The sequence below is a fragment of the Scyliorhinus torazame genome, chromosome 14 (genome assembly GCF_047496885.1).
Source record: "Scyliorhinus torazame isolate Kashiwa2021f chromosome 14, sScyTor2.1, whole genome shotgun sequence".
Lineage (NCBI taxonomy): Eukaryota > Metazoa > Chordata > Chondrichthyes > Carcharhiniformes > Scyliorhinidae > Scyliorhinus > Scyliorhinus torazame.
In genome coordinates, this window is record NC_092720.1 from 127,055,847 (window position 1) to 127,082,465 (window position 26,619).

Below are 26,619 nucleotides of genomic sequence, written 5' to 3' on the forward strand. Positions count from 1 at the left end.
TCCTTCCTCTCTTCTTCCTCGCTCTTTTTCTTTAATAAAGGGTGTGAATAACAGAACTATCGTGCATTCACAAAGCACCTTTGGACAGTTAACAGGGGATCAGAACTCTGGGGCTGGGACAGAGGATTTAGGAGAGGTTACCAAACATTCACACGGTGACACAATGGTTAGGACTGCTGCCTCACAGCGCCAGGGTCCGGGTTCAATTCTGGCCTTGGGTGCCTGTTTGGAGTTTACACTTTCTCCCCGTGTCTGCCTGGGTTTCCTCCGGGTGCTCCAGTTTCCTCCCAGAGTCCAAAGGTGTGCAGGTTAGGTGGATTGGCCAGGCTAAATTGCCCCTTAGTGTCCACAAATGTGCAGATTAGATGGGTTTACGGGGATAGAATGGGGGAGTGGGCCTAGGTAGTGGGCCAGTGCAGATTCGATGGGCCTAATGGCCTCCTTCTGCAGTTTAGGAATTCTGTGCTTCTATGTTTCTTTTCTAAAAGAAATTGGACGAAAAGGTGTTTTGTTTAAAATAAGTTTAGAGAACCCAATTATTTCTTTCCAATTCAGGGGCAATTTAGCATGGCCAATCCACCTAATCTGCACATCTTTGGGTTGTGGGAATGAAACCCATGCAGGCACGGGGAGAATGTGCAAACTCCACACAGGCAGTGATCCGGGGCCTGGAATGAACCCAGGTCCTCAGCGCCGTCGGCAGCAGGGCTAACCACTGACACCATGCCTTCCGGGTGAAAAGGTGGATTGTAAGAAGTTGAAATGAAGAGGAACTATGGAAGACAATTGACTCAAAAACCTGGGCTCTTCTCATGTGATCGTAGAGGGTGAAGAGGGGATGTGATGGTGGGTGTTCAAACTAACAAAAGATTTTGATTTTAAAAATACATCAGGACACATTATTTTTACTGTCCAGTGAGCGGTAACCAGTGGGATGGGCATAAATTTAAGATCATGGGAGCTGGTGAGGAGATTTTGTTGTAATAGAAAGTGTTGGCTGAACGTGGCTCAGTCTCTATCACTCCCACCTCTGAGTCAGCAGGTTGTGGGTTCAATTACCACTCCAAGATTTTGAGCACAAAGATCCAAGGTGACACTCCAGTGCAGTGCTGGAGGAATGCTGCACTGTCGGAGGTGCCATCCTTCTGCACAGATGTTAAACCAAGGCCCCCTTCAGATGGGCATGAACAATTCCATGCCACTATTTTGCAAAGAAGAGAAATTATCCCTGGCCAATAGTTATCCCTCAATCAATCTCACAGAAACAGATTACTTGACCATTGTAACATTTCTGATTATGGGAGCTTGCTGCGCACAAATTGGCTGCTGCATCTCCCACATTACAACAGTGACTAGACAGGGACATCCTACGATCATTAAAGGCACCAATTAAATGCAAACGCAGTGCCGTTGGGAGCAGAGCAATCCCAACAATTATTTATGGCCCCACAAACCTCTTCCCATCCCAATTCATTTTCCCTTTCCTTTCTCTCTTACCTTTATCCAGAATTATCGCTCTCTTCCAGTACCATTCCCTAAGAGCATGTTGGCAAACATGGAGTCATAGAGTCATAGAGGTCAACTGTACTGAAAAGGCCTTCAGCCCGTCGCATCCAACCACCTGAGTATTCTAATCCCATTCTCCAGCACTTGGTCCATAGCCTTGTCTGCCTTGGCATCGCAAGTGCACATCTAAATGCTTCTTAAATGTGATGAGGGTTTTTAAGGGCAGCACGGTGGCTCAGTGGTTAGCACTGCTGTCTACGGCGCTGAGGACCTGGGTTCGAATCCCGGCCCTGCGTCATTGTCCGTGTGGAGTTTGCACATTCTCCCCGTGTCTGCGTGGGTTTCACCCCCAAAACCAAAAGATGTGCAGGATAGATGAATTGGCCACGCTAAATTGCCCCTTAATTGTGAAAAAATAATTGGGTACTCAAAAAAAATTTTTTCTTAATGTTATGAGGGTTTCTGTCTCCTCCATCCTTTCAGGCAGTAAATTCCAGACTCCCACCACCATCTGGGTGAAAATGATTTCCTCACATCCCCCCTAATCCTTCTGTCCCTTACCGTAAATCTTTGCCTCCTGGTCATTGATCCCTTCACCAACGGAAAAAGTTTCTTCCTGTCTACTCTTTCTATGCCCCTCATAATTTTATACATGTCAATCATGTCCCCCCTCAGTCTCCTCTGTTCCAAGGAAAACAAGCCCACCTCTCTTCACACCTAAAACTCTCCAGCCCAGGCAACATTCTGGTAAATCTCCTCTGCACCCTTTCCAGTGCTATCACATCCCTCCTCTGATATAGATTCCAGAACTGCACACAGACTTCCACGTTGATCTTGCTCAAAAGCCGTGGACCATCTTTGTTGATGTTTGAGAAGCTGTTTTGAAACATCGTTTTTGGTCTACTTTCGATGTCTTTTGCCATCAACCGTTCCCACCAGTGTCAGACCTTCTAAACCACGATTCCTTATTACGTGCTCACTAAATTCCAACTGCCACTTCCTGATCTTGGTAGGCAGAATGCTTTCAGCCTCAAATGTTGACCCCCCCGCCTCCCCCTCCCCCCACGGATGCGACTCCCAAACTCCTCCCTCAAGTCCCAACGCACCTCTAAGAAGGTCTTCACACACACAGGGCACCCCCCTGGCCCAATCCCTGTCATGGGAAAAACATCAGTTCGGCACTGCCAGCACCCATGCCGGCCTGCCCATGCCACCTGGGCACCACCTGGCTGGCATCTAGGTAGCACAGCCAGGGTGCCTGGCTGGCAGTACCAGAGTGCCACTCTGCCCAGAGGGCAAGCACCTGGGGGCCTCTGATTCCCTGGATTTATTAGTGACAGCTCTATATTTGAGGCCACTGGTGCATAAGAAGGAGTACTGGGCTGGATTGTAATGTACAGAGATTCTGGGGACAGAAAGAAAACAATAACTAAGTTGCGAGTGGGAAATCTGGAAATATATTAAGTGTGTTTGTCGGTCGCGTTTTAATCTCACCCACCTAATTATTATTTTCCTTTTGAGTTTCCTGTCCAATCAGCGACAACAGGATGGATCCTCATGACACAATCTCAATTTAAAGGGACATTCCAAACATGCAAGTTAGAGTTGATTGTCAAGGAGCCGGAAGGCTTGTAATTTAACCAAGAGGCTCAAAGTCTGTGCCGTGTGTCGTGTTGGGTGCTCTGCTACACAGACGAACCACACGGTTGCGGATGGTACAACTCAGTTTTATTACTAACAATATTTCCAATGGTAAACTGGGGCGAGATTCTCCGACCCCCCGCCGGGTCGGAGAATCGCCGGGGGCTGGCGTGAATCCCACCCCCGCCGGTTGCCAAATTCTCCGGCACCGGATATTCGGCGGGGGCGGGAATCGCGCCGTGGCGGTTGGCGGGCCCCCCCCCCCCGCGATCTCCGGCTCGGATGGGCCGAAGTCCCGCCGCTAAAATGCCTGCCCCGCCGGCGTAGATTAAACCACCTACATTACCGGCGGGACAAGGCGGCACGGGCAGGCTCCAGGGTCCTGGGGGGGGGGGGGCGCGGGGCGATGTGGCCCCGGGGGGTGCCCCCACGGTGGCCTGGCCCGCGATCGGGGCCCACTGATCCGCGGGCGGGCCTATGCCGTGGGGAAACTGTTTCCCTTCCGCCTTCGCCGCGGTCTCCACCATTGCGCATGCGTGGGAATGTCATCAGCGGCCGCTAATGCCCCCGTGCATGCGCCGCCCGGAGATGTCATTTCCGCGCCAGCTGGTGGGGCACCAAAGGCCTTTTCCGCCAGCTGGCAGGGCGGAAATTCGTCCGGCGTGGGCCTAGCCCCTTAAGGTTGGGGCTCGGCCCCCAAAGATGCGGAGCATTCCGCACCTTTGGGGTGGCGCGATGCCCGACTGATTTGCGCCGTTTTGGGCGCCAGTCGGCGGACATCGCGCCGATACCGGAGAATTTCGCCCCTGGTTACTGAGGTTTGTTCATTACCCTTGAATCTGTGGACCTATCCCTAACACTATCTTGGAGTGGCACTCAGCACATGGTGGATGTCTGAGTGACTTGCTGTGGTCTCTGTGCCTTGAGCTGTCTCCTGCTGGAATGAGCGGGAAGTGTCGTGTTCCCCGTTTTATAGTGTGTATGCTCTTGCCTGTGATTGGCTGTGGTGTTGTGTGTGTATGGATTGGTCCGTTGATCTGTCCATCAGTATGTATGGATGTTTGCACCATGATGTTTACCTGAATATCATGACACCGTGCTTCACAGAAACCTCCCTGGACTTGCTGCTGTGAGGGCTCAAGGGTGATACCATTCCCTAGCAACGGAAGGGAGCAGCCTGTTGCTTAGGCAAAGAAGGTTTGGTTAGAGTTTGGGGAGATGGTGTCAGCAGAAGCATTGTGGTGCTACAGCCCTGGATTCAAAGTAGAAATACGCAGGGCCAGAGAGGTGAACATATTCACTGCATCCCATTGTGTGCATCGGGGCTGGTTTAGCACACTGGGCTAAATCGCTGGCTTTGAAAGCAGACCAAGGCAGGCCAGCAGCACGGTTCAATTCCTGTACCAGTCTCCCCGAACAGGCGCTGGAATGTGGCGACTAGGGGCTTTTCACAGTAACTTCATTTGAAGCCTACTTGTGACAATAAGCGGTTTTCATTTTCATTTCATCACCCCTATCCCTTAATTTGCCTTCCCAAGTCTATTCCATCACATCATTCCCAACACCTACTTATTGTGCAGGGGCATCCAGCCTTCATTTTGTTCCCACTTCCTCACATTCTCTTCTTTCCAGCCATCCTGTCCACTCACCTTCATCCTGATGCCATGTTGCTCTGTGTAATGAGAAGGGAATTATTGCCAATCTGGCTGTACGAGACCCCTTGGGGATGAGCGACCATAGCATGATAAAAGTTTTATCAAGATGGAGAGTGAAGTAGTTGATTCGGAGACTAAGGTGCTGAATCTTAATAAAGGGAACTATGAGGATATGAGGCGTGAGTTGGCCTTGATAGATTGAGGAGAGTTACTTAAAGGGATGACAGTGAATAGACAATAGCAAACATTCAAGGAACGCCTGTTCATTACAGCAACTGTTCATTCCTGTCAAGCAAAGGGAGTAAGAGGGCCAATCCTTGGCTTACAAAGGAAATTAGAAATAGTAACCGATCCAAGGAAGAAGCACACAGATTGGCCAAGAAAAATAATAGGTCTGAGGATTGGGAGCAGTTTAGAATTCAGCAAAGGACTTCCGGGTGCGGCGATGACCAGCTGAGTCGCACGTTTCGGCAGCTCCCGGTGGAACGGACTTTTGGGCTCTTAATAAGAGCCCCAACGGCAATTTTAACGGCTAAAAGTACTGTGCGGTAAACCAGAAGGGAATCCCCCCTGGATACGGATGAAAAATGGAGAGGAAGGTGGCCGGATTGCGGTGGATCCTTTAGAGCAGCGGCAAGGGAGGCAAGCAAAAACCAAGATGGCGTCGGAAGGTGGCAGTTTAATATGGGGCCCTGAACAACACGAGTTTTTGAAACGCTGCGTGGAAGAACTCAAAAAGGAAATGAAGAAGGAGCTGTTGGCCCCGATATTACAGGCGATCGAAGGGCTAAAGGAGGAGCAAAAGACCCAGGAGCGGGAGCTTCGGGTCATGAAGGCAAAGGCTGCCGAGAATGAGGACGACATACAGGGCCTAGTGGTGAAGACGGAAATGCACGAGGCACACCATAAACGATGTGTGGAAAGGCTGGAGGCGCTGGAGAACAACGCGAGGAGGAACAACCTAAGGATTCTTGGTCTTCCTGAAGGTGCGGAGGGAGCGGACGTCGGGGCATATGTGAGCACGATGCTGCACTCGTTAATGGGAGCGGAGGCCCCGGCGGGTCCGCTGGAGGTGGAGGGAGCATACCGAGTGATGGCGCGAGGACCGAGAGCAGGAGAAATTCCTAGAGCCATAGTGGTGAGATTCCTCCGTTTTAAGGATAGAGAGATGGTCCTTAGATGGGCAAAGAAAACTCGGAGCAGTAAGTGGGAGAACGCGGTGATCCGCGTATACCAAGACTGGAGTGCGGAGGTGGCGAGAAGGAGGGCGAGCTTTAATCGGGCCAAGGCGGTGCTTCACAAAAAGAAGATAAAATTCGGAATGCTGCAACCGGCAAGACTGTGGGTCACATATCAAGGGAGGCACCACTACTTCGAGACGGCGGATGAGGCGTGGACTTTTATCGTGGAAGAAAAATTGGAATGAGCGGGTTATTAAAAAAAAGAATGTTTGAAACAAAGTGGTGGGTGGAGTATGGGGGGCGAAGAAGGGGGTAAAAAGGGGGGAAAGAGGAGTTTTATGTTATTAATCCTGCGATGTGGTAACTTTTCTCTCTTCCACAGGAGGTGGTGGGGGGAGGAAAGGAGGTGGAGGAGATGGGGCGTTGGCCATTGGGGGCGGGGCCAAGGGGGAAGCGCGGGCTCGGTTCCCACGCTACGATAATCATGGCGGGAATAGGGAAGCAGGAAGGAGGGGGCGTCGCACGGTGCGAGCCGAGGTCACGGGGGGAAGCCGAGGTCGGCCAGAGTTTGCTGACTTCTGGGAGCAACATGGGGGGTGTAACTACGCTAGTGGGGGATCTAGCGGTGGGGGGGGGTGGGAGGGGGGAATTATTGGGCTGCTGCTGCTGGGGAGAGGGGGGAGCTGGCATGGGGTGGGATGGGCGGGGGTGCACCGCCTGGGGGGGACACAGCTGCGTGGGAACCGGGTGAGGAGCTGGAAAAAGGGGCTGGCTAATCGACAAGGGGGGGGGTAAAAAGCCCCCCAACCCGGCTGATCACGTGGAACGTGAGAGGGCTGAACGGGCCGATAAAGAGGGCACGGGGACTCGCACACCTTAAGAAACTTAAGGCAGACGTGGTTATGTTACAGGAAACGCACTTGAAACTGATAGACCAGGTGAGACTACGCAAAGGTTGGGTAGGGCAGGTGTTCCATTCGGGGCTAGATGCGAAAACCAGGGGGGTGGCTATATTAGTGGGGAAGCGGGTAATGTTTGAGGCAAAGACTATAGTGGCGGATAGCGGGGGCAGATACGTGATGGTGAGTGGCAAACTACAGGGGGAGACGGTGGTTTTGGTAAACGTATATGCCCCGAACTGGGATGATGCCAATTTTATGAGGCGTATGCTAGGACGCATCCCGGACCTAGAGGTGGGAAAGTTGGTAATGGGGGGAGATTTCAATACGGTGTTGGAACCAGGGCTGGACAGGTCGAGGTCCAGGACTGGAAGGAGGCCGGCAGCAGCCAAGGTGCTTAAAGATTTTATGGAGCAGATGGGAGGAGTAGACCCGTGGAGATTTAGCAGACCTAGGAGTAAGGAGTTTTCGTTTTTCTCCTATGTCCACAAAGTCTATTCGCGAATAGACTTTTTTGTTTTGGGAAAGGCGTTGATCCCGAAGGTGAGGGGAACGGAGTACACGGCTATAGCCATTTCGGATCACGGTCCACATTGGGTGGACTTGGAGATAGGGGAGGAAACAGAAGGGCGCCCACCCTGGAGAATGGACATGGGACTAATAGCAGATGAGGGGGTGTGTCTAAGGGTGAGGGGGTGCATTGAAAAGTACTTGGAACTCAATGACAATGGGGAGGTCCAGGTGGGAGTGGTCTGGGAGGCGCTGAAGGCAGTGGTTAGAGGGGAGCTGATATCAATAAGGGCACATAAAGGAAAGCAGGAGAGTAGGGAACGGGAGCGGTTGCTGCAAGAACTTCTGAGGGTGGACAGGCAATATGCGGAGGCACCGGAGGAGGGACTGTACAGGGAAAGGCAAAGGCTACACGTAGAATTTGACTTGCTGACAACGGGTACTGCAGAGGCACAGTGGAGGAAGGCACAGGGTGTACAGTACGAATATGGGGAGAAGGCGAGCAGGTTGCTGGCCCACCAATTGAGGAAAAGGGGAGCAGCGAGGGAAATAGGGGGAGTGAGGGATGAGGAAGGAGAGATGGAGCGGGGAGCGGAGAGAGTGAATGGAGTGTTCAAGGCATTTTATAAAAAATTATACGAAGCTCAACCCCCGGATGGGAGGGAGAGAATGATGGGCTTTCTGGACCGGCTGGAATTTCCCAAGGTGGAGGAGCAGGAAAGGGTGGGACTGGGAGCACAGATTGAAATAGAGGAAGTAGTGAAAGGAATTAGGAGCATGCAGGCGGGGAAGGCTCCGGGACCGGATGGATTCCCAGTTGAATTTTACAGGAAATATGTGGACTTGCTCGCCCCGCTACTGATGAGGACCTTTAATGAGGCAAAGGAAAGGGGACAGCTGCCCCCGACTATGTCTGAGGCAACAATATCGCTTCTCCTAAAGAAGGAAAAGGACCCGCTGCAATGCGGGTCCTATAGACCTATTTCCCTCCTAAATGTAGACGCTAAGATTCTGGCCAAGGTAATGGGAATGAGGATAGAGGATTGTGTCCCGAGGGTGGTCCATGAGGACCAAACTGGGTTTGTGAAGGGGAGACAGCTGAACACGAATATACGGAGGCTGCTAGGGGTAATGATGATGCCCCCACCAGAGGGGGAAGCGGAGATAGTGGTGGCGATAGATGCCGAGAAAGCATTTGATAGAGTGGAGTAGGATTATCTGTGGGAGGTGCTGAGGAGATTTGGTTTTGGAGATGAGTATGTTGGATGGGTGCAGCTGTTGTATAGGGCCCCAGTGGCGAGTGTGGTCACGAATGGACGGGGATCTGCATACTTTCGGCTCCATAGAGGGACAAGGCAGGGATGCCCTCTGTCCCCATTATTGTTTGCACTGGTGATTGAGCCCCTGGCAATAGCATTGAGGGGTTCCAAGAAGTGGAGGGGAGTACTTAGAGGAGGAGAAGAACACCGGGTATCTCTGTATGCTGATGATTTGTTGTTATATGTAGTGGACCCGGCGGAGGGGATGCCAGAGATAATGCGGACACTTCGGGAGTTTGGAGAATTCTCAGGATATAAACTGAACATGGGGAAAAGTGAGTTGTTTGTGGTGCATCCAGGGGAGCAGAGCAGAGAAATAGAGGACTTTCCGCTGAGGAAGGTAACAAGGGACTTTTGTTACTTGGCGATCCAGATAGCCAAGAATTGGGGTACATTGCATAGGTTAAATTTAACGCGATTGGTGGAACAAATGGAGGAGGACTTCAAGAGATGGGACATGGTATCCCTGTGACCGGCAGGGAGGGTGCAGGCGGTTAAAATGGTAGTCCTCCCGAGATTCCTCTTTGTGTTTCAGTGCCTCCCGGTGGTGATCACGAAGGCTTTTTTCAAAAGGATCGAAAAGAGCATCATGAGTTTTGTGTGGGCCGGGAAGACCCCGAGAGTGAGGAAGGGATTCTTACAGCGTAGTAGGGATAGGGGGGGGTGGCACTACCGAGCCTAAGTGAGTACTACTGGGCCGCCAATATCTCAATGCTGAGTAAGTGGATGGGAGAAGAGGCGGGAGCGGCGTGGAAGAGATTAGAGAGGGCGTCCTGTAGGGGGACTAGCCTACAAGCTATGGTGATGGCCCCATTGCCGTTCTCACCGAAGAAATACACCACAAGCCCGGTGGTGGTGGCGACTTTGAAAATTTGGGGACAGTGGAGACGGCATAGGGGAAAGACGGGAGCCTTGCTGGGGTCCCCGATAAGAAATAACCATAGGTTTGCCCCGGGGAGAATGGATGGGGGATTTAGAATATGGCAAAGAGCAGGAGTAACGCAACTGAAAGATCTGTTTGTGGATGGGAAGTTCGCAAGTCTGGGAGCGCTGACCGAGAAATATGGGTTGCCCCAAGGGAATGCATTCCGGTATATGCAACTGAGGGCTTTTGCGAGGCAACACGTGAGGGAATTCCCGCAGCTCCCGACGCATGAGGTGCAGGACAGAGTGATCTCAAAGACATGGGTGGGGGACGGTAAGGTGTCAGATATATATAGGGAAATGAGGGACGAGGGGGAGATTATGGTAGATGAGCTGAAAGGGAAATGGGAAGAAGAGCTGGGGGAGGAGATTGAGGAGGGACTGTGGGCGGATGCCCTAAGTAGGGTAAACTCATCGTCCTCGTGTGCCAGGCTAAGCCTGATTCAATTTAAGGTGTTACACAGGGCGCATATGACTGGAGCACGGCTCAGTAAATTTTTGGGGGTAGAGGATAGGTGTGCGAGATGCTCGAGAAGCCCAGCGAATCACACTCACATGTTCTGGTCATGTCCGGCACTACAGGGGTTCTGGGTGGGGGTGACAAAGGTGCTTTCGAAAGTAGTGGGGGTCCAGGTCGAACCAAGCTGGGGGTTGGCTATATTTGGGGTTGCACAAGAGCCGGGAGTGCAAGAGGCGAGAGAGGCCGATGTTTTGGCCTTTGCGTCCCTAGTAGCCCGGCGCAGGATACTGTTGATGTGGAAGGAAGCCAAGCCCCCGGGGGTGGAGACCTGGATAAATGACATGGCAGGGTTTATAAAGCTGGAACGGATTAAGTTCATCCTAAGGGGATCGGCTCAAGGGTTCACCAGGCGGTGGCAACCGTTCGTCGAATACCTCACAGAAAGATAGAGGGAATGGAAAAGAAGAAGACAGCAGCAGCAGCCCAGCGGGCGGGGGGGGGGGGGGGGGGGGGGGGGGGAGGGGCGGAGGAACCAGAAGGAATCTCAGGGTTGTTAATATATATGTATAATATGTATAGGTCGTTGCTATAAATAATTGTATATTGGACTGTTAAATCATATTTTTGGAGAGTGTTTATCTGAGACAAGGCAGTTGCCATTTAGTTTTAGTTTTTGTTTTTGTTATATATTATTTATTCTTTGTTTATAAAACAGGTCATTGTTATTTATACTGTTATATTATTGTGTAAAGGATACACAATGTACTGTGATGGTTGACCAAAAATTTTCAATAAAATATTTTTTTTAAAAAGAATTCAGCAAAGAAGGACGAAGGGATTGACTAAGAAGGGGAAAGTACAGTACAAAAGGAAGATTGCAGGGAACATAAAGACTGACACTAAGAATTTCTACAGATCTGTGAAGAGAAAGAGATTGGTAAAGAGAAATGTAGGCCCACTGCAGACAGAAACAGGGGAATGCACAATAAGGGACAAAGAAATGGCTGAGCAATTAAATACATACTTTGGGTCTGTCTTCACAAATGAGGACACAAATCAGATCCCAGAAATGTTGGAGAATGAAAGGTTTAGTGAGAGGGAAGAACTGAGGGAGGTCAACATTAGTAGAGAGATGGTGCTGGGGAAACTGATGGGATTGAAGGTGGATAAATCCCCAGGGCCTGAGAATCTGCATCCCAGAGTGCTTAAGGAGGTAGCTCAGGAAATAGTGGATGCATTGGTGGTCATCTTCCGGGATTCTATAGACTCTGGAACTGTCCCTGCAGATTGGAGGGTAGCTCACATCACTCCGATATTCAAAAAGGGAGGTAGAGAGAAAGCAGGGAATTATAGACCAGTAAACCTAACATCGGTAGTGGGGAAAATGCTTGAATCTATTATCAAGGACTTTATAGCGGAACATTTAGAAAGCAGTGGCAGGATCAGTCAGAGTCAGCATGGATTTATGAAGGGAAAAATCATGCTTGACAAATCTGTTGGAATTCTTTGAAGAGGTAACCAGTACAGTTGACAAGGGGGAGCCAAGCGATGTGGTATATTTGGACTTTCATGAGACGTTTGACAAAGCCCCGCATAAGAGATTATTGTGCAAAATTAAAGCGCATGGGATTGGGGGAAATGTATTGAGGTGGATAGAAAACTGGTTGGCAGAGAGGAAACAAAGAGTAGGGATTAATGGGTCCTTTTCAAATTGGCAGGCAGTAACCAGTGGGGTACCACAATGGATCAGTGCTGGGACCCCAGCTATTCACAACATATATTAATGATTTGGATGAGGGAACAAAATGTAACATCTCAAAGTTTGCAGATGATACCAAATTAAGTGAGAGGGTGAATTCTGACGAGGATGCAGGGATCCTACAGCAAGATCTGGACAGGTTGGGCGAGTGGGCAAACCAATGGCAGATGCAGTATAATTTGGATAAGTGTGAGGTTATTCATTTAGGAAGCAAAAACAGGAAGGCAGATTACTATCTGAATGGTTGTAAATTGGGAGAGGGGAGTGTGCAGCGGGACCTGGGTGTCCTTGTGCACCATTCGCTGAAGGTAAGCATGCAGGTGCAGTAGGCGGTAAAGAAGGCTAATGGTATGTTGGCCTTCATTGCAAGAGGTTTCGAGTATAGAAGCAGGGATGTGTTGTAGTTGTACAGGGCCTTGGTGAGGCCACACCTGGAGTATTGTGTACAGTTTTGGTCTCCTTTCTGAGGAAGGATGTTCTTGCTCTCGAGGGAGTGCAGCAAAGGTTTACCAGACTGATTCCAGGGATGGCAGGACTGTCATATGAGGAGAGATTGACTAGGTTGGGAGTTCAGAAGATTGAGGGGGGATCTCATAGAGACTTATAAAATTCTAACAGGACTAGACAGGGTAGATGCAGGGACGATGTTATCAATGATAGATGTGTCCAGAACCAGGGGCGGAATTCTCCGCAATCGGTGCGATGTCCGCCGACCGTCACCAAAAACGGCGCGAATCAGTCCGACATTGCGCCGCCCCAAAGGTGCGGCAGTCTCCGCATCTTGAGCGGCCGAGCCCTAACCTTCAGGGGCTAGGCCCGCGCCGGACTGATTTCCGCCCGGCCAGCTGGTGGGAAAGGCCTTTGGTGCCCCGCCAGCTGGCGCGAAACTGACTTTGCCGGGCGGCACATGCGCGGGAGCGTCAGCGGGCGCATGCGCAGGAGCGTCAGCGGCCGCTCACGGCATCCCCGCGCATGCGCAGTGGAGGGGGTCTCTTCCGCCTCTGTCATGGTGGAGACCGTGGCGGAGGCGGAAGGGAGAGTGCCCCCATGGCACAGGCTCGCCCGCGGATCGGTGGGCCCCGATCGCGGGCCAGGCCACCGTGGGGGCACCCCCCGGGGCCAGATCGCCCAGCGCCCCCCCCCCCAGGACCCCGGAGCCCGCCCGCGCCGCTTTGTCCCGCCGGTAAGAGAGGTGGTTTAATCCACTCCGGCGGGACAGGCATTCCAGTAGCGGGACTTCGGCCCATTTGGGCCGGAGAATCGCCGGGGGGGGGGGGGGGGCCCGCCAACCGGCGCGGCGCGATTCCCGCCCCCGCCGAATATCCGGTGCCGGAGAATTCAGCAACCGGCGGGGGCGGGATTCACGCCAGCCCCCGGCGATTCTCCGACCCGGCGGGGGGGGGGGTCGGAGATTCCTGCCCCAGGGATCACAGCCTGAGGATTCAGAGTAAACCAAATTCGGACAGACATAAGGAGACACTTCTTCACACAAAGAGTGGTGAGCCTGTGGAATTCATTACCACAGGAAGTAGTTGATGCTAAAACTTTGAATATATTCAAGAGGCAGCTGGATATAGCACTTGGGGAGAATGGGATCAAAGGCTATGGAGAGAAAGCAGGATTAGGATATTGAGTTGGAAGACCAGCCATGATCGTGATGAATGGCGAAGCAGGCTCGATGGGCCAAAAGGCCTCCTCCTTCTCCTATCTTCAATGTATCGATGTATCTATGCACTGGGTCAGAACCCTGGAACTCCCTCCCTAACAGCATCATGGGTGCACCTAAACCACATGGACTGCAGGGGTTCAAGAAAGCAACCCGTCACCACCTTGTCGAAGGGCAAATAGGGATAGGCCTAGCCAGCGATGCCTACATCCCATGAATTAATTTTTTTTAAATTGAAATGCCTCTCACTCAGAGTCACCATAACTGTGGAGGGTTTGCCTCTAAAGTGTATGCCATTTGATGTTGTAAATCATTGAGGTCATGGCCCAAGTCTTTTATTCAGTGTCAATGCCCTTATTTCCAACCCCGAACACACAAAGAAATACCCACTCACCTTGCTCCAGTTTTTCAGAGCAGTCTTCCGATGTCGGATCAGTCAGCTGTATAGTTACTCTGGTGTTAGACTAGGTTTTATGTTGTCTAATATTTCCTGGGTAACGATCCAGGGAAGCAAGTCAGAACTGTTAGACGTCTCCAACTCTAACTCAGAGTTAGAGAGTTTAGTGGAGGGTCTCGGGAGTAGGGGAATTGTCCATTGGAAATTCAGACATCCCGGGCAATTCCCAGGGAGTTGTTGCTTTAGGACTTCCAAGGGTGTCCCATGGAATATGTTGGGTGGGTGGGTGGGGGTTGGGGGGGGGGGGGGGGGGGGCGGGGGGGGGGGGGGGGAGGGATGCGGGTACGACTAGTCTCTGATCATCGGGAGACTGGAATATCTGGCCTACTTTTTTCTTCTATGGTTAGAGTGGTCAGTGCCAGGAACTGCCAATCGCTCCAGTTTGAGTCCATGCACAGCAAGAACAGCAGCATGAAGCCTCTGAATGCCAACATGTCTGGTGCCTGGATTTACAGATACCTAAGCCTTGGTCTTTTAGAGCAACACTGTTCTACACCCATCCACCTAGCTGCTCTCCAGCACAGTGAATGCAGTGAACTGTGGTTGAATCACAAGAGGGATGATGACAAAAAGGCAGATTCCACTCAAAGGACACTCACTCCTCAAGCACAACCCTCCAGTCAATTCGATTTAGATTTAGACTTATTGTCAAGTGTACTGAGGTACAGTGAAAGGCACTATCCTGCGTAAAGTCCAGGCTGATCGCTCCATACATGAAAAACATAGGACATACGACAAACACACAATGTAAATAGACATAGACATCGGGTGAAGCATGCGGAGTATAGTGCTAAACAGTAGAGAAGACGCCTGGAGAGATCAGTTCAGCCCATAGGAGGGTCATTCAGGAGTCTGGTAACAGAGGGTGAGAAGCTGTTTTTAAATTTGAATTAGAGCCCCTCGTTGTGTTTCATCTCCCGATGGCCGAGTCTGCCCAGGCACAAGTGGTACTGTCTTTGGCAGGACCCTCATGGACACCAAAGCCCAGTCAATGTCAGCCAAGGGTATCTCTGCAGCCAAGGCTGGGGTGTGAGCTGTCTGCCTCTACTGAAGACACACACATCCACATTGGTGTAGCAGAGAAAGGAAGAATACTGGGTATATGAAAAAATGTTAAGTTTCTGTCTTCGAACATAGAACCTACAGTACAGAAGGAGGCCATTCGGCCCATCGAGTTTGCACCGACCCACTTAAGCCCTCACTTCCACCTTATCCCCGTAATCCAATAACCCCTCCTAACCTTTTTGGACACTAAGGGCAATTTATCATGGCCAATCCACCTAACCTGCACATCTTTGGACTGCGGGAGGAAACCGGAGCACCCGGAGGAAACCCACGCCTACACGGGGAGAACGTGCAGACTCCACACAGACGGTGACCCAGCGGGGAATTGAACCTGTGACCCTGGCGCTGTGAAGCCACAGTGCTATCCACTTGTGCTACCGTGCTGCCATATTTTGGTCCCATAAATAAGTTATTCTGCATCACCACATTCCCATCTTGTCCATCTTTGAACTGTGGAAAGTAAATGGCCTTTTAACTTGTTTGATGACGAATGGAAAGATATGAATTGATGGAGACCAATTAGCAATGGGGCTGGGAATGGGCAGTCGAAGGATTGGATGAACTGCTTCGTGTCAGTTCCATTTGTGGAGGTGGGTAGCTTGGGGGTCGCAGGAAGAGTGGGATTTGTATTTCCTATTGAAATGGTTCCACTGGTGCAGCTAGGTGAACTGTGCATTAATACGATCACCTCTGGCATCTCAGACAGCCAAGGGAGGAGGTGGGCGTAGGCGTCACTTTCATCACTTTACTTAGCCTCCTCTTCCTCCTCCTGCCCTTCCAAATCATCCAAGGAGGATCTGAGATCCTCACGTTGTTCCTTCTCGAGGTCCATTATCGCACAATGGTGTTTGGAGCTCATCGAACCACGACCATTCTCAAGACACTGGTTGGAATGAAGGGACGTGAGGGACTGAATGGCCTCCTCCTCCTATTCTGGTGTAACTGACTCGAGGGAATGAATGGCCTCCTCCTCCTTCTGTTCTGCTGTAATATACTCAAAGGATTGATTGTCCTTTTCGTTCTCCTCCCGAGCAACACAATGCCACGTCCCTGATGTGCCATCAATGAACACAAGACGGGTAGTGAACGTAACTGAGGCTTTAATAAACTAAACAGAAAGCCCCCTGGCCTCTGATCCCGAACTGGGTCACAGGCGGAGACCGGCCATCTTTATACCGAGCCCGAGTAGACTTAAAGATCAAGTCTGTCGGGGGCCTTGACCTTCCGCCATAATCGCCTCAGTCCCGGCTGTGGTGTGGGCACTGGTGTCGAGACCTGTGCATCCGGGAGCATGTTGTCCTCTTCTTCACCCAGTACATACGTTCGTGGGGGGTCTCGTTGGTGGCAGTGCACAGGAGCGACCGGATGGAGTGGAGCACATCGGGGAGGACCTCCTGCCAGCGGGAGACTTCTAGACCATAAGGCCAGGAGGACAGCCTTTCAGACCGTCACGTTCTCCCTCTCCACCTGTCCGTTGCCCCATGGGGTTGTAGCTGGTCGTCCTGCTGGAGGCGATGCCCTTGCTGAGCAGGAACTGATGCAACTCGTCGCTCATGAAGGAGGAACCCTGATTGCTATAGATGTAGGTGGGGAACCCGAACAAGGTGAAGAGACTATGCAGGGCCTTGATGACGGTGGCAGAGGTCATGTCAGGGCACGGGATGGCGAAGAGGAATCTTGAGTATTCATCAAAAATGTTGAGGAAGTACATGTTATGGTAGTGAAGGGGAGGGGCCCTTTGAAGTCGATGCTGAGGCGCTCAAAGGGGCGAGTGGCCGTTACGTTCTATCGGCCTGTCTGGTCGATAGAAGTGCGGTTTGCACTCCGCGCAGACCTGGCAGTCCTTGGTCACGGTCCTGACCTCCTCGATGGAGTAAGGTAGGTTGCGAGCCTTGATAAAGTAAAAATAACGGGTGACCCCCGGGTGACAGAGGTCATTGTGGAGGGCCCGAAGTCGGTCTACTTGTGCGCTGGTACATGTACCGCGAGAGAGGGCATCTGGGGGCTCATTGAGCTTCCCGGGTCGATACAAGATGTCATAGCTGTAGGTGGAGAGTTCGATCCTCCACCTCAGAATCTTGTCGTTCTTGATTTAGCCCCGCTGTGTATTGTTAAACATGAAGGCAACCGACCGTTGGTCAGTGAGGAGAGTGAATCACCTGCCGGCCAGGGAACGCCTCCAATGTCGCACAGCTTCCACAATGGCTTGGGCTTCCTTTTCGATGGAGTAGTGTCGTATTTCGGAGGCATGGAGGGTACGGGAGAGGAAAGCCACGGGCCTGCCCGCCTGGTTGAGGGTAGCGGCCAGAGCAAAGTCCGACGCATCGCTCTCCACCTGGAACGGAATGGACGCGGCCACAGCGTGCATCGCGGCTTTGGCAATATCTGCCTTGATGCGGTTGAAGGCCTGGCGGGCATCGGCCGTCAGGGGAAAAATCGTGGATTTAATAAGTGGACGGGCCTTGTCCGCATAATTGGGGACCCACTGGGCAGAGTAAGAGAAGAACTCCAGGCATCTCTTCAGGGCCTTGGGGCAATGGGGGAGGGGGGAGTTCCAGGAGGGGGCGCATGCGGTCGGGGTCGGGCCTGAGGACTCCGTTTTCCACAACGTAGCCGAGGATGGCTAGGCGGATTGTGCAGAAAACGCATTTTTCCTTATTGTCGGTGAGGTTCACGAGTTTAGCGGTGTGGAGGAAGTGCCGGAGGTTTTCGTCATGGTCCTGCTGGTCATAGCCGCAGATGGTGACATTATCTAAGTACAGGAACGTGGCCCGCAGCCCGTACTGGTCAACCATTCGGTCCATCTCTCGTTGGAAGACCGAAACCTCATTGGTGACGCCGAAGGGAACCCTGAGGAAGTGGTAGAGGCGGCCATCTGCCTCAAAGGCAGTGTATTGACGGTCCTCCGGGCGGATAGGGAGCCGGTGGTACGCGGACTTCAAGTCAACTGTGGAGAAGACTCGATACTGCGCAATCTTGTTGACCATGTCAGATATGCGGGGGAGGGGGTACGCATCGAGCTGCGTGTACCGGTTGATGATCTGACTAGTCGATGACCATCCGGTGCTTCTCCCCAGTCTTGACGACCACCACTTGGGCTCTCCAGGGGCTGGTACTAGCCTCAATGATCTCCTCTCGTAGGAGTAGCTGGACCTCCGACCTGATAAAAGCCTTGTCCCGGGCACTGTATCGTCTGCTCCGAGTAGCGACGGGCTTACAGTCCGGGGTGAGGTTAGCAAAGAGCTAACCTTAAGGGTCACGAGGCTACAGATGGTGAGGGGGGGCAGGGGTCCACCGACTTTAAAGTAAGGCTTTGGAGGTGGCACTGGAAGTCGAGCCCCAGTAATAGGACGGCGCAGAGATGGGGAAGGACGTAGAGTTTAAAGTTAGTGTAGTCTACGCCTTGTACAGTAAGTGTCGCGACACAATACCCCCGGATTTCTACTGAATGTGATCCGGAATAGGGAGAATTTCTGGGTCGCGGGTAAAATTGGGAGGGAGCAGCGCCTTACCGTATCTGAGTGAATGAAGCTGTCTGTGCTCCCGGAGTCGAAAAGGCAGCCCGTCGCGTGCCATTTGATCCGGATGGTCATCGTAGATTTTAAGATAGCAAATTGGGGGGAAGGGTAAAGCTATGGACAGTATAATGGTTAATGGAGAGCAAGGCAGCAGGTTACGTGACAGGTTATTATGTAGAGATATGGGTTCAAAGACAAGGAAAATTAGGAGAAAGGGTAAGAGGAAAAATAATTTGCGAAAAGTTACTGATCAAGGTGTTAGGATTCATAACAAAGACATAAAAAACAGCATAAGTGTACTTTACCTGAATGCTCGTAGTATACGGAATAAGGTGAATGAGTTGATGGCGCAAATCATCGTGAATGACTATGATTTAGTGGCAATTACTGAAACATGGTTAAAAGATGGTCACGACTGGGAGTTAAATATCCAAGGGTATCAGACTATACGAAAGGATAGAATGGACGGTAAGGGCGGTAGTGTAGCTTTGTTGTTTAAGGATGGCATCCGGGCAATAGTAACGGATGATATTGGTGCTATGGAGGAAAAGGTTGAATCAATTTGGGTGGAAATCAGGAATAGTAAGGCGAAAAGGTCCCTGATAGGAGTAGGCCAGGACAGGCCACCAAATAGTAACAGGATGGTAGGGCAGGCAATAAGCAAAGAAATAACGGATGCATGTAGAAATGGTACAGCGGTTATCATGGGAGATTTTAATCTGCATGTCGATTGGTTTAAGCAGGTTGGTAAAAGCAGCCTTGAGGAGGAGTTTATAGAATGTGTCCGGGATAATTTCCTGGAACAGTATGTAATGGAACCTACAAGGGAACAAGCGGTCCTAGATCTGGTCCTGTGTAATGAGGCAGGATTGATTAAAGATCTCATAGTTCGGGATCCTCTTGGAAGGAGCGACCACAATATGGTGGAATTTAAAATACAGTTGGAGGATGACAAGGTAAAATCAAACACTAGTGTTTTGTGCTTAAACAAAGGTGATTACAATGGGATGAGAGAAGAACTAGCTAAGGTAGACTGGGAGCAAAGACTTCATGGTGAAGCAGTTGAGGAACAGTGGAGAACCTTCCAAGCGATCTTTCACAGTGTTCAGGAAAGGTTCATACCGACAAAAAAGAAAGGGGAAAAATCGACCGTGGATATCTAAGGAGGTGAGGGAGAGTATCAAATTGAAGGAAAAAACATACAAAGTGGCAAAAATTAGTGGGAGACTAGAGGACTGGGAAGTCATTAGGGGACAACAGAAAGCTACTAAAAAAGCTATAAAGAAGAGTAAGGTAGACTATGAAAGTAAACTTGCTCAGAACATAAAATCAGATAGTAAAAGCTTCTACAAATATATAAGACAAAAAAGAGTGGCTAAGGTAAATATTGGTCCTTTGGAAGATGAGAAGGGCGATTTAATAATAGGAGACGGGGAAATGGCTGAGGAGCTGAACAGGTTTTTTGGGTCCATCTTCACAGTGGAAGACACAAATAACATGCCAGTGACTGATGGAAATAAAGATATGATAGGTGAGGACCTTGAGATGATTGTAATCACTAAGAAGGCAGTATTGGGCAAGGTAGACAAGCCTCCTGGTCCTGATGGGATGCATCCCAGAGTGTTAAAAGAGATGGCTAGGGAAATTGTAAACGCACTAGTGATAATTTATCAAAATTCACTAGACTCTGGGGTGGTCCCAGAGGATTGGAAAGTAGCAAACGTGACACCACTGTTTAAAAAAGGAGGTCGGCAGAAAGCGGGTAATTATAGGCCGGTAAGCTTAACTTCGGTTGTAGGGAAAATGCTGGAATCTATCATTAAGGAGGAAATAGCGGGGCACCTGGAGGGAAATTGTCCCATTGGGCAGACGCAGCATGGGTTCATAAAGGGTGGGTCGTGTCTGACTAATTTTGTCGAATTTTTTGAGGACGTTACCAGTGCAGTAGATAATGGGGAGCCAATGGATGTGGTATATCTGGATTTCCAGAAAACTTTTGACAAGGTGCCACACAAAAGGTTGCTGCATAAACTAAAGATGCATGGCATTGAGGGTAAAGTGGTAGCATGGGATTGGTTAACTAACAGAAAGCAGAGAGTGGGGATAAATGGGTGTTTCTCTGGTTGGCAACCTGTAACTAGTGGGGTCCCTCAAGGATCAGTGTTGGGCCCGCAGTTGTTCACAATTTGCATAGATGATTTGGAGTTGGGGACCAAGTGCAATGTGGCAAAGTTTGCAGACGACACTAAGATGAGTGGTAAAGCAAAAAGTGCAGAGGATACCGGAAGTCTGCAGAAGGATTTGGATAGGTTAGGTGAATGGGCTAGGGTCTGGCAGATGGAATTCAATGTTGCCAAGTCTGAGGCTATCCATTTTGGGAGGAATAACAGCAGAATGGATTATTATTTAAATGGTAAGAAGTTAAAACATGCTGCTGTGCAGAGGGACCTGGGTGTGCTGGTGCACGAGTCGCACAAGGTTGGTGTGCAGGTGCAACAGGTGATTAAGAAGGCTAATCGAGTTTTGTCTTTCATTGCTAGAGGGATGGAGTTCAAGACTAGGGAGGTTATGCTGCAATTGTATAAGGTGTTGGTGAGGCCACATCTGGAGTATTGTGTTCAGTTTTGGTCTCCTTACCTGAGAAAGGACATATTGGCACTGGAGGGAGTGCAGAGGAGATTCACTAGGTTGATCCCAGAGTTGAGGGGATTAGCTTATGATGAGAGGTTGAGTAGACTGGGACTGTACTCATTGGAGTTTAGAAGGATGCGGGGGGATCTTATTGAAACATATAAAATTATGAAGGGAATAGATAGGATAGATGAGGGCAGGTTGTTTCCACTGGTCGGGGAAAGCAGAACTAGGGGGCATAGCCTCAAAATAAGGGGAAGTAGATTTAGGACCGAGTTTAGGAGGAACTTCTTCACCCAAAGGGTTGTGAATCTCTGGAATTCCTTGCCCAGTGAAGCAGTTGAGGCTCCTTCTTTAAACGTTTTTAAGAAAAAGATAGATACCTTTCTAAAGAATAAAGGGATTCGGAGATATGGTGTACGGGCCGGAGAGTGGAGCTGAGTCCACAAAGATCAGCCATGATCTCATTGAATGGCGGAGCAGGCTCGAGGGGCCAGGTGGCCTACTCCTGTTCCGAGTTCTTATGTTCTTATGTTCTTATTTTGCGAGGTGATGAGGCCGGTACTGGTCGAGCGTGATGGAGGCGAGCCTCGGAAGGTGATGGGTAGGCAGGTCGGAGGTAGCGGCGGCCAGCGTACAACCGGGTGAACAGGGCTCCCGGGAGGCTGCGGAGTGGTCCCAAGATGGCGGCCCCCATTGGTCGCGCGTGGCGTGTGGCATCGGAGATGGCGTCAAAGATGGCAGCCCCCATGGGTCGCGTGTGGCGGGTGAAATCGAAAATGGCGGCGAAGATGGCGGCGCCCACGGGTTGCGCATGGGCGGCTGGTGCGGCAGTTGGGGGCGGCCCCGACAGGCAGCAGGCAGCGCTGCTGGGCCTAGGAGTTTTAGGGAGAGATCGGGCCTGGCAGGCTTTCGCAAAGTGGCCCTTTCTCCCACACCCGTTGCAAGTCGCATTCCGTGCAGGGCAGCAGTGTCTGGGATGCTTACCCTAGCCACAGAAGTAGCACTTCGGGCATCCATCATTGGCGGGCTGCTGCGCGGCACAGGCTTGCGCCGCACTCAAGTCGGATGATGGCGGCGCCCACGAGGCCCACGAGGGTGCCGCGTGGTCGGAGGTGTAGGCCTCCATGTTCTGGAAGGACACCTCCAGCGAGTTTGAGAGCTGCACTGTCTCTGGGAGGCCGAGTGTACCCCCTTCTAGCAATTGCTGGCGGATGTAGTTCGATTTCATGCCTGCGACATAGGCGTCCCTGATCAACAGCTCCGTGTGTTGGGTAGCCGATACTGCCTGGCAAACACAGTTCCGGCCGAGTACCCGCAAGGCACGCAAGAATTCGGCTAGTGATTCCCCAGGGCGTAGTCGCCTCGTTGCAAGAAGGTGCCTAGCATACACCTCGTTTACAGACTTTACATATTGTCCCTTCAGCAGCATTATCGCCTCCGTATATGAGGGGGCGTCCCTGATGAGAAGGAAAACTTGCAGGCTCACCCGTGCATGGAGGATATGCTGCTTTTGGAGGTCGGTGACGTCTTCGGTGGAGGATCCGAGGTAAGCTTCGAAGCAGCTTAGCCAGTGCTCGAATGTTGCAGTGGCGTCGGCTGCCTGTGGGTCCAGCTCCAGGCGATCAGGCTTGAGCGATTAATTCATCTTAGAAGCTTAGTTTATTAAATTGATGTGCCATCAATTAACACAAGACGAGTAGTGAACATAACTGAGGCTTTAATAAGCTAAACAGAAAGCCTCCTGGCCTCTGATCCCGAACTGGGTCAGAGGCGGAGACCAGCCACCTTTATACCGAGCCCGAGGGGAGGCGGAGCCATCGGGAAGTGGTTTACCACATTACATGTAATACCATAGCCACAATACACATATTATGTACTACAGTGGTTTACCACAGTCCCCATCAGATGTGTGGTCGGACAGGCCATCGGCATGCTGAAGGTGTGTTTAAGGTGCCTGTTCAGATTGAAAAACACCCTTCAATTGGTCTTTAGTTGACGGGTTTCTGACCTGAGGCAGGTTTGCAGTGGGTATCATATGTCACTGGGCAGCTATAAGTCTGCTTCTATTTTCAGAGAGATCAGGGAGCTTGGACTGGTACAGAATGGACAGATCTTGGCAATTTCATGCCTTCCTGTATAAACATCTCTTTGTGGGTAGCACGGTGGTGCCGTGATTAGAATTCCTGCCTACGGCTCTGAGGACCCCAGCCCCGGGTCACTGTCCGTGTGGAGTTTGCACATTCTCCCCGTGTCTGCATGGGTTTCGCCCCCACAACCCAAAGATGTGCAGGTTAGGTTGGTTGGCCACGCGAAATTGTCCCTTAACTGGAACAAAATATATAATTGGGCACTCTAAATTTATTTTTAAAACATCTCTTTGTGGTTGAATGCTCGCCGCACACAAATGTAGTGGAGGTGTCGTGGATGAAGAGCAATCCTGGGAGCGAGGGAGGGGTTAGGGTTGGGGATGCAAAACTGACTGCATTTGACACCACAGGCAAAACGACATAACTGGCAAACAACACCCTCAACGACCTGTCTTACACATTTGCAGGTGGCTGACTGGGAGATTCTGGAGGTATCCACAGCAGGAGCCCTGCAGGGACCCAGAGACGAAAGTGACGAAGCTGGTGGTGAATTTGACAGACGCTTGGTCGCACATGGTCAACGGGTTCAGCAGACTGCAGGCCTCCTAGGAGAGTGCAGATGTCTGTCACCAGCTAAGAAGCCCGTGTTCAGCTATGTTGAGGAAAGGCGGCCTCTGTCTGTAGACCCTGTGTTGTGGGTGATGTCTCCTTGTGTCTCCACCTCTGCTGCAGCCCTCATTGCTTTGGAGCCGCCAGTCTGTGAGCAGCAGGCTGGTGTGGGTGACATTGCTGGTCACCTTTTGTTTTAAATTTCAAGTACCCAATTCAGTTTTTCCAATTAAGGGGCAATTTAGCGTGGCCAGTCCACCTACCCTGCACATCTTTGGGTTGTGGGGACGAAACCCATACAAACACGGAGAGAATGTGCAAACTCCACACGGGCAGTGACCCAGAGCCGGGATCGAACCTGGGACCTCGGCGCCGTGAGGCAGCGGTGCTAACCACTGCGCCACCGTGCCGCCCTTGCTGGTCACCTTGATCCTCATCTGGACATCCAATCCAAAGCAGCCGATAAGGCTCCCATCCCGACATGACAGAGCAAACCTCTAAATTCCAAAAAAATAGCCTCTGAACAAAAGTATTGTGAGCAAGTCCTTTCCCACAAACAGGTGAGCAAGTTGCTGTGAGCATTGATTGGTTTACTTCCCTGAGATTGATTCAGCCCCACAGTGTGTTCTTTCTTCTTTAAGGGGATGTGAACATCACTGAAAAGGTCAGCATTTGTTCCCCATCCCTAATTACCCTGTTACCCTTCCTGGCCATTTCAGAGTCATTGTTTGGGTCTGGAGTCACATGCAGATCAGACTAGGTAAGGATGACAGATTTCCTTCCCTAAAGGACATAATAATAATAATCTTTATTGTCACAAGTAGGCTTGCATTAACACTGCAATGAAGTTACTGTGAAAAGCCAATAGTGAACCAGATGGGGTTTTACAACAATCAGTGATAGTTGTTATGGTCCCCATTACTGAGATTCACTGGATAATTCCAAATTGTAATAATTGAATTTAAATTCCATGATCTGCCGTGGTGGGACTTGAACCCATCTCCCCAGAGCATAAATGAATAAAAATAAATAAATATAGCTTATTGTTACAAGTAGGCTTCAATGAAGTTACTGTGTAAAGCCCCTAGTCGCCACATTCCGGCGCCTGTTCGGGGACGCCGGTACGGGAATTGAACCCGCGCTGCTGGCCTCGTTCTGCATTACAAGCCAGCTGTTTAGCCCACTGAGCTAAACCAGCCCCTAGAGCATGACCACTAGGCCTCCGTCTCCCCATGTGTACTCACTTTGCTTTCACCGGTAAATTTCAGAAACCTCTGAACCTTACATTAAATTCAAAAATGTCCGTAAATATCACTTTAATTGAACAACTGACAGGTGGTAATAGACATCCTGCCTCTCACAAAGGAGTTGTACACATGCAGCCTAACATGAATGTTGGAGCCCACTTATCAATGTGCTGACATTTTTCTGGATTTTACCATCCACACCCCTCATCAGCACCCTTTTTAACGACACTTCTCTTGGTACGTAAGCCCATTTTCCACGTGTTTAGAACAATACAGCACAGGAACAGGCCCTTCGGCCCTTCCCAGCCTGTACCGGTCATGATACCAACCTTTGCTAAAATCCTCAGCACTTCCTTGTGCCGTATCCCCCTATACCCATCCTATCCATGTGTTTGTCGAGATGTCTTTTGAACGCCGTTAATGTCCTCCCCTGGCAGCGCGTTCCAGGCACTCACCACCCTCTGTGTAAAAAACTTGCCTCGCACATCTCCTCTAAACTTTGCCCCACGGACCTTAAACCTATATCCCCTAGTGACTGACCCCTCCACCCTGGGATTAATAGAGCTCAGCCTCTTCTGCCTTCCCTGTTAGTTATTAGGACCTCGATTCTCACTGATTGTTGGGGTGTCCTCAAGCCGATCACCATCGGTTCTAAATTAATATAATGGGAATCATGGATGCTCCTGGTGTTCTAGACAACCACATGTGCGGGAAGTGTCACCAGCTGCGGAACCTTCAGCTCCGGGTCTTGGAGCTCGAGCAGCAGGAGTCACCATGGCGCTTCCATGAGCCTGAGAGCTACGTGGACATCACGTTCAGTGAGGTGGTCGCACTACAGCTTAGGAGCCTGGAGGCAGAGAGGAAATGGGTAAACGCCAGTCAGTCCAAGGAAACTAGGCAAGTAATGCAGGAATTCCCTAGGGCCAAGCTCACCATTCGGTTTTCTGTTTGGACACCGGTGAGGGTGAGGTTCTTCAGAGGAGTGAAATCAGAGCCAAATTTGTAGTACCCTATGTGGCTCTGCTGTATAGGACAGGAGAAAGAAGAAAGGAAGAGAGAGGATCTATTAGTCAGGGGAACAGACATGCATTTCTGTGGGCGTAGAGGTGACTCCAGGATGGCATGTCGCCTCCTTGGTGCCAGGGTCAAGGATATCACGGAATGGCTGCGGGACAATCTTCTGGTGGGAGGGCTACAGCCAGAGGTCATGGCCCACATTGATAACAATGACTTGGATAGGAAGGGGAATGGAGTCCTGAAAGCAGACTTTAGGGAGTTAGGAAGGAGATTGAAATCCAGGGCAGTAATCTACTCCCACTCCCACGAAGCACGAGAATTGAGCGATTAAGCGCGTGGTGTAGGAGGGAGGGCATCAGATTTCCGAGGCATTGGGACCGGCTCTGGGAAGGTGGGATCTGTACAAGCCGGGCAGTCTACACCTGAACAGGACGAGCACGAATATCCACTCAAGGACATTTGCTG

General features: G+C 50.8%; 1 protein-coding gene across 1 annotated transcript in view; it reads right to left on the reverse strand.

Moving 5' to 3' along the window:
* LOC140389059 (anoctamin-7-like) overlaps positions 1 to 26,619 on the reverse strand; it is a 275,652-nt gene that overhangs the window by 187,278 nt on the left and 61,755 nt on the right. The window lies entirely within an intron of this gene.